The following is a 6,789-nucleotide window of genomic DNA, read 5'->3' on the forward strand; positions in this document are numbered from 1 at the left end:
CAGAGGAACATGTTCATATAATGACTGCCTGTAGTGAATGAAACTGACAGCGGAGAACTGACTGAATGATTATGAACTGTCTGGCTCTGTCCCATTATGCAGTTTAGCTGCATCAACAAGGACGTTTTGTTCATTTGACCACAATATATATTTTTGACCACAGTTTATAGTAACAGCATCCGAGTTAAGACTGATGCACAACTTTAAAATGACAAAGGCAATAACGAAAAATAGTAAAGGTATTGAAAGAAATAGGCTAGTTGATTAACTGATGGTTGTTTTTCAGTATGTAATTCCTCAGATCCTATGGCAGACCAAGTTGTCTTTTATTGTGCATTTTATTATAATGATTACTTGTCATGACTTGATTTCTGTTGGTAGAAATAATGTCATTTTTACTAGTCAAAATGTGAATTCAATATATTTGTAGTTCTATTTGGACTAGTATGAATTGTTATTTTCACTAATAAGAACTGTATTGTTACTAGTAAAAATTCGTATTCGAAAGTGGTATAATTTGATTTTTACTAGTCATATATTCTAAAAGACAATTTGGCTTGCCATAGCAGTGTGCAGTGCCCCTGTAGCTTATGAGAAGCCAAATTGTCTTTTATTAGTATAAGGGTTGCTCGTCTTAACTTAATTCTTACCAGTAAAAATAACATTCTTATTCTAAAAATATTTTTTTTTACCTGTAAGGATAAAAATTTAAGATATCTACAGTATAGTGGCCTGGTGGGTAGCACTTTCCTCTCACACCTCTGGGACCTGGGTTCAAGTTTTGGTGGGATTCCATGTGTGTGGAGTTTGCATGTTCTTCCTGTGTCAATTCCTTCGGGTAGGTTTCCTCCCACAGTCCAAAAACATGCCGAGGCTAATTTGAGTTGCTAAATTGCCCATAGGTGTGCGTGTGAGAGTGAATGGTGTGTGAGTGTGCCCTGCGATGGGCTGGCCCCCCATTCTGGGTTTTTCCCTGCCTTGCGCCCATATCTTCCAGAATAGGCTCCCCCCCTGCCCAGTGACCTTGAATAAGGATAAGCGGTTTCAGAAAATGGATTGATATCTACAATGCAATTCTTACTATTAAGAACAATCATTTTTACTAGTATAAATTGTATTTTACTATTAAAATTCATATTATAAATCTCTATAATTACTAAAACTAATGACAGCGGGTATTCACACCGGGTTAATGAGGGGGCATGGCACACGGAAGGACCGGACGATCAGGTCAGGACAGCACCCCCCGTCCCCCCTCCCCACGTCCGGAGTGCAATTACCAGCTATTAGATTGGCCCCTGCTGTGTTTATTCTGGGGAGCGAAGCGACGAGGGCCGGGGACACATCAGCACCTGGGGCCTCATGTATAACGACGTGTGTAGAATTCACAAAACGTAGTGTACGGACAAAACTAGGAATGTGCGTGAACAAGAAAACCAGATGCACACTCCCATCATGAATTCTAATGATCGCGAAATTTTACGTACGTGAATGAGCCCACAGCCGCCCCCCCCCTCCCCCGATTCGCCCATAATGATGTATATGTAAATCTTAAAAAAAAGAAATATTTCTGCGAGTGCGAAGTGGAGGTCACAGAAATCGAGAAAAGAAAAGTGATATTATTTGATGGTTTAAGTAGTGGCAGAACGTGGTGGAGTCAGTTAAAAGTGTTTTTATCTCTTTGCACGGTGGCCGAAATTAAAAAGAAGTGGTCGGACATTAAAGTCTGACATGAAAAAATGAGTGGCCTCTCACCATAAGAGTCTTAACAGCACAGGGCGGAGGGAGTGGAATCCCTGGTCTCTCACTTTATCGGGTGAGGGGGCCGCCGATGTCAGCGCGGGTAAGTTTTTCTCGTAGCATACTTGTTTGAATTACTTGCATGTTTATGAATTACAAGTAGGGTGCAGATGCGGTGTTACTTTTGTTTATTCTGTTTGTTTATTCATACAGACAATAGTACAAGAGGTGCCCCCAGTGCCGAGGACGACACAGGCGGTGACGGTGCTGCTGTGCCGAGCACATCTTTGGGCGCTGGCTGCACACATTCCCGTGCCTCAGAAACCATCCGACAGTGTGCTGACTGAAGCCTGCTGCAGTCACAAAATGCAATAGTCCATGCTGTAACATATGTGCCAATGAATTAAAACATCTAAACGATACCCTGTGTGATATTAACAACACATTAAAAGAATTAGTAAAAAAATAAATGTGGTGTTTGGTTACCTGTTTTACATTCTTGCTATTACATTCAAACGAAGTTGTAATACTGTTCTATTTGGAGGAAAATTTGGTAGCTCAGGTTCATCTTGCCTAAACTCTTCAGATACTGGCAAGCCACGATTTTGTGCCAGATTATGCAGCACGCTATATGCGTGTACAATGCAACACTTTTTGTGGACTGTATAGTAGCACCCCACTGGTCTTGTCTAGGCAGCGCCAGCGGCCTTTAAGCTGCCCTACAATGCGCTCTGCCAGCGCCCGAGCCCGACAAAGGGGGGCATCATTAAAACGCCGCTCCTGTTCATTCTCGGGGTTTGCAAGTGGCGTGAGAAGCCACAACTTCAGTGGACACCACTGTCCCCTAAGGAACTGTCAAATGGTTAAATCAAACAAAACTTACAATACTGGACCAAATTATAAAATGGGGAAAATCTTCTTACCGATCACCCTGCCATCACGTACCACCCCATTGTCAAGTTTGTTTCCATCACTACTGTTTCTGAGAATGAACGAATCATAGGTTGAGCCAGGCCATCTAGCTACAACATTAATGCAAGGGTGACAAGCGGATTATGCCGTCCCATACAGCTGGCACGGCACGACTTGGTGTTGACTAAATCACTATGATCCCTGGATACGCACTCTCTTCTAATTCTTCCATAACCTACGTCTTCCAGTAATGCAAGAGCTGCCATGGCAGTTGTAATAGTTTGGTCATTTTCTGCACCATTTTATTGTTACAAATTGAATTAAAATCAGGTGCCGTACATTTGTAAACAACATACAATTAATGTTGGTGTATTGGATAAAGTCAGCATCATGATTGTGAGTTTAAAAAAGGAAATCGCAGTAGCAAGGACTTACCACTGGGAGCCATCCATTTACAAAACCGAGCAGAAACGTGCGTACGCCATGTGTGGAGCTACCGTGACAATGTGCGTAGTTGTACGGCAAGTTTCGTTTTTATACATCTCGACATGAACGTAGAAACAGACGTACGCAACATTTTCGTGCATATGCAGCAGCTCAGGAAAGGGGTAGCGGAGGCGATGATGCAGCGAGTCCCCCTGGACAGCGGTATACCCGAGGGTCTGCTCCTGGAGTGTCCAGAGTTGCTCCCATCTCCACTGCACGAAGCAGGAGGGAAGAGAAAGAAGTGGAAAAGTCGTAAGGAGAAGCCGGAAGAGGAACCAATGATTGTCTGGTACTGTGAGTGCCGTGTATAGTGGAGGCAGAACCTCCGTGTTCTTCCCGGTTGATTCTGGGGTTCTTGCTCCTGCTCAGTTCAACCAATGATTGTCTCCCTCTCCACTGTCTGCCCTACTGCAGACCAGGTGGAGCCCCTCCCAATCCTGAGCTTGGCGGTGTTCACACCAAAAACTGCGTCCCTGCAGCCACCCAATGCTCGCCTGCCCACAGCCACCGCCACTATGATGCCAGTGTCGGCAGCACATCCTTTTTTTGGGATTCGCCTGGCTCTTAAAGGGGCCAGGTCAGTATGGGATATCATCCCGCGGGTCCCACGGTCCCTTAAAGGGGCAGCACACGCCCTTATGGCACCAACCCTGGCGGTCATAATGGACATGCCTGCTCTGCCTGTTCCACCTGACGTGCCTGTCCTGCTGGCGCCTGATCTGCCTGTCCTGCCAGCGCCTGATCTGTCTGTCCCGCCTGATCCCGAGCCGCCCAGCAAGGCCTTGGTTCCTGCGGCGCCCCTTGCTGGTCCTGAGTCGGCGATTCCTACAGCGCCCCCTGCTGGTCCTGAGCCGAGCTCCCTGCTGCGGCTGCGGCACCCCCTGGTGCTCCTGAGGCCCATCTTCCTCCGTCTGTCCCTGCTCAGCCTGAGGTTCCTCTACCTCCGCCTCCTGTTCTGCCCGGTCCTGAAGTCCCTGCCCCTATGACCCTAGTCCCTGGCCCCGTGGAGGTCCCAGACTGCCCAACCACTGCTCCTTTCTCCTTGCGGGAGGAGGAACTTGAATGGGACCCCTTGGGGATTTTGCTAATGACCCCACTGGACCCCTCTAGGGGACTGATCCCTACCCCTTTGCCCCAGTGCGGTGGATCTCGGCCAGATCCCTGCCAGTCAGTGTCCCGAAAGGGGAGGGGAGACCGTTGCAGTGGTCGGGTTCTGCCCGCCCTGCCCCCTGGCTCCCATTGGTATTTCCCCTGTGTCTCCCTTTCTGGTCTGCCTGTCAGCATTACCTGTCAGGTGTTGTCTTAGTTGCTTCCCCTGTGCCTGTTCTGCGTATCTGTCCTGTTCCCAGTGTCTCATTGATGGTTTTTGCTTTTGTTTTCCAGGTCCTGTGTCCCCGGTCTCTTCTCCTCATGTGACATTTTCCTTTTTCCAAAGCCACTTTCAAATTCTGCATTAACCGCTCCACTGCTCTATTAGAAGCAGGATGATACAGAGGCGTTTTAATGAGTTTAACGCCATTATTCCACATGAAAGTCTCAAAAATTGCAGATACAAATTGAGGACCATTGTTGGACACAAGCTCCTCTGAAAGACCACAAGTAGCAAAGTAACCTCGTAAGATTTCCACCATCCTCTCAGCTGTTGTGCTGTTCATATAGCAACCTCTGGCCAGGGACGAATTACGGACCGGGCCAGCGGGGCCGCTGCCCAGGGGCCCTTGGGGTGCAGGGGGCCCGTGGGGCCCCTAGCCCAAAACAATTTGCAATGCTTATCAACAATGTATTTTCGTTTGTCTATTTTAGAGGGCCTACATTCTTTGATCCTCTGCCTACAAGGGCCCCTGACCCTATAAGGAGGGCGTTTGGCTGCCAAGGGCCCTTGAATTGTGGTGGTTGTGGTGGTGGTGCTGGTGGTGGGGGGGGGGGGGGGGGGGGTGCCTCGCGAACGTTTTGCCCAGGGGCCCACACAACCCATAATCCGTCCCTGCCTCTGGCTAACAATAATAATTATCCGTAAGGACCAGGAAATTATGTTTTCCATTCTGTGCAAAATCCAAGTGGATCCACTGACAAGGTTGATCAGGCCATCTCCAGTGATGCACAGGCATAGGCACATTCAGCTGACGTGGCACAAGCATTTACCAGCAACTCAATATCAGAGTCCAGGTTTGGCCACCAAAAATGACAACAAGCCAAAGCCTTCATTTTCACCATCCCTTGGTGATTTACATGCAATTCACGCAGTAGCTGTGGTCGCAACGCCTCAGGAATAACCACCTGCAAACCCCACAACATACAGACTGAGATAAGGTGTGAGTGCATCTTCACTCACCCCTGCAAAGTGAAATATTTAACCTTGCATAGCACCGGATCCGCCTTATTCCAATTTGCTATTTCCTGAGCAGACACTGGCACCTCATCTAAAAACGCAACTCTGTAGACAGGAACGCTCTCACTGTCCATACCCTGAGATGCACTGGTAAATGTGACAACACATCTGCATTCGTTTGCTGCGCAGATGGCTTGTAGCGAATCTCATATTGATAGGCAGCCAACATGAATGAACACCGCTGTAGTTGCGTGGCTGCCAATGTAGGAATCCCTGTTTTAGGTCCCAGAATTTTTAACAAAGATTTATGATCGGGGGGCGGCATGGTGGTGCAGTGGTTAGCACTGTTGCCTCACACCTCTGGGACCTGGTTTCGAGTCCCCGCCTGGGTCACATGTGTGTGGAGTTTGCATGTTCTCCCCATGTCATCGTGGGGTTTCCTCCGGGTACTCCGGTTTCCCCCCACAGTCCAGAAACATGCCGAGGCTAATTGGAGTTGCTAAATTGCCCGTAGGTGTGCGTGTGCGTGTGCGTGCGTGTGAGAGTGAATGGTGTGTGAGTGTGCCCTGCGATGAGCTGGCCCCCCATCCTGGGTTGTTCCCTGCCTTGTGCCCTGCCTCGTGCCTGCCTTGCTTCTGGGATAGGCTCCGGACGACCCAGTAGGATAAGCAGTTTGGAAAATGGATGGATTTATGGTCAGTCAGCAATGTAAATTTCTGACCAAACAGGTAATATTTTAATGCCAGTCCAACTTTCCTCATCTTCAGGCTTTTGATGTTATTCACAACTCTCCATTTTTCTCTCAAGAAAGTTCGCTCTCTCAACACTCGGCCTGACGAATTCCCTGTAGCTCAAATCCGTGCCTTGCCTCGGGTGTCGCTCTTTTTCTTACAAGCACATTCCAAATGTCCAGTTTTTCCACAATTGTGACATTGAAAATCCTTGAAACGACAGACAACAATAAGAGTCCTGCTCTCCGTTCTTGACCCTTTTCTGGTGCTGCGTCGCTCCAGGCCAGCCATCTCTGTGCACACCAACATGATCTGTCCAAAGCTGCACCAAAAATTGACCCTTCTACATGCTTTCCAAACCAGCATTAATGTACTCAAAGCTATTTGTAAATTCCACCCTTCTCTGCCATGGCAGTCCTTCACCTCCAGCGACATCTAACAGCTTCCAGTTTAGTTCTCGGCTAGACATTCCACAGACAAACTGATCTCGGAACTGGTCTTCCAAGTTTGTGCCAAAATCACATATGGCTGCTAATCCCATCAAACTGGCAATGTAGTCCACGAACATTTCACCTGGCTGCTGCCAGCGAC

The sequence above is a fragment of the Brienomyrus brachyistius genome, chromosome 21 (genome assembly GCF_023856365.1).
Source record: "Brienomyrus brachyistius isolate T26 chromosome 21, BBRACH_0.4, whole genome shotgun sequence".
NCBI classification, from domain to species: Eukaryota; Metazoa; Chordata; class Actinopteri; order Osteoglossiformes; family Mormyridae; genus Brienomyrus; species Brienomyrus brachyistius.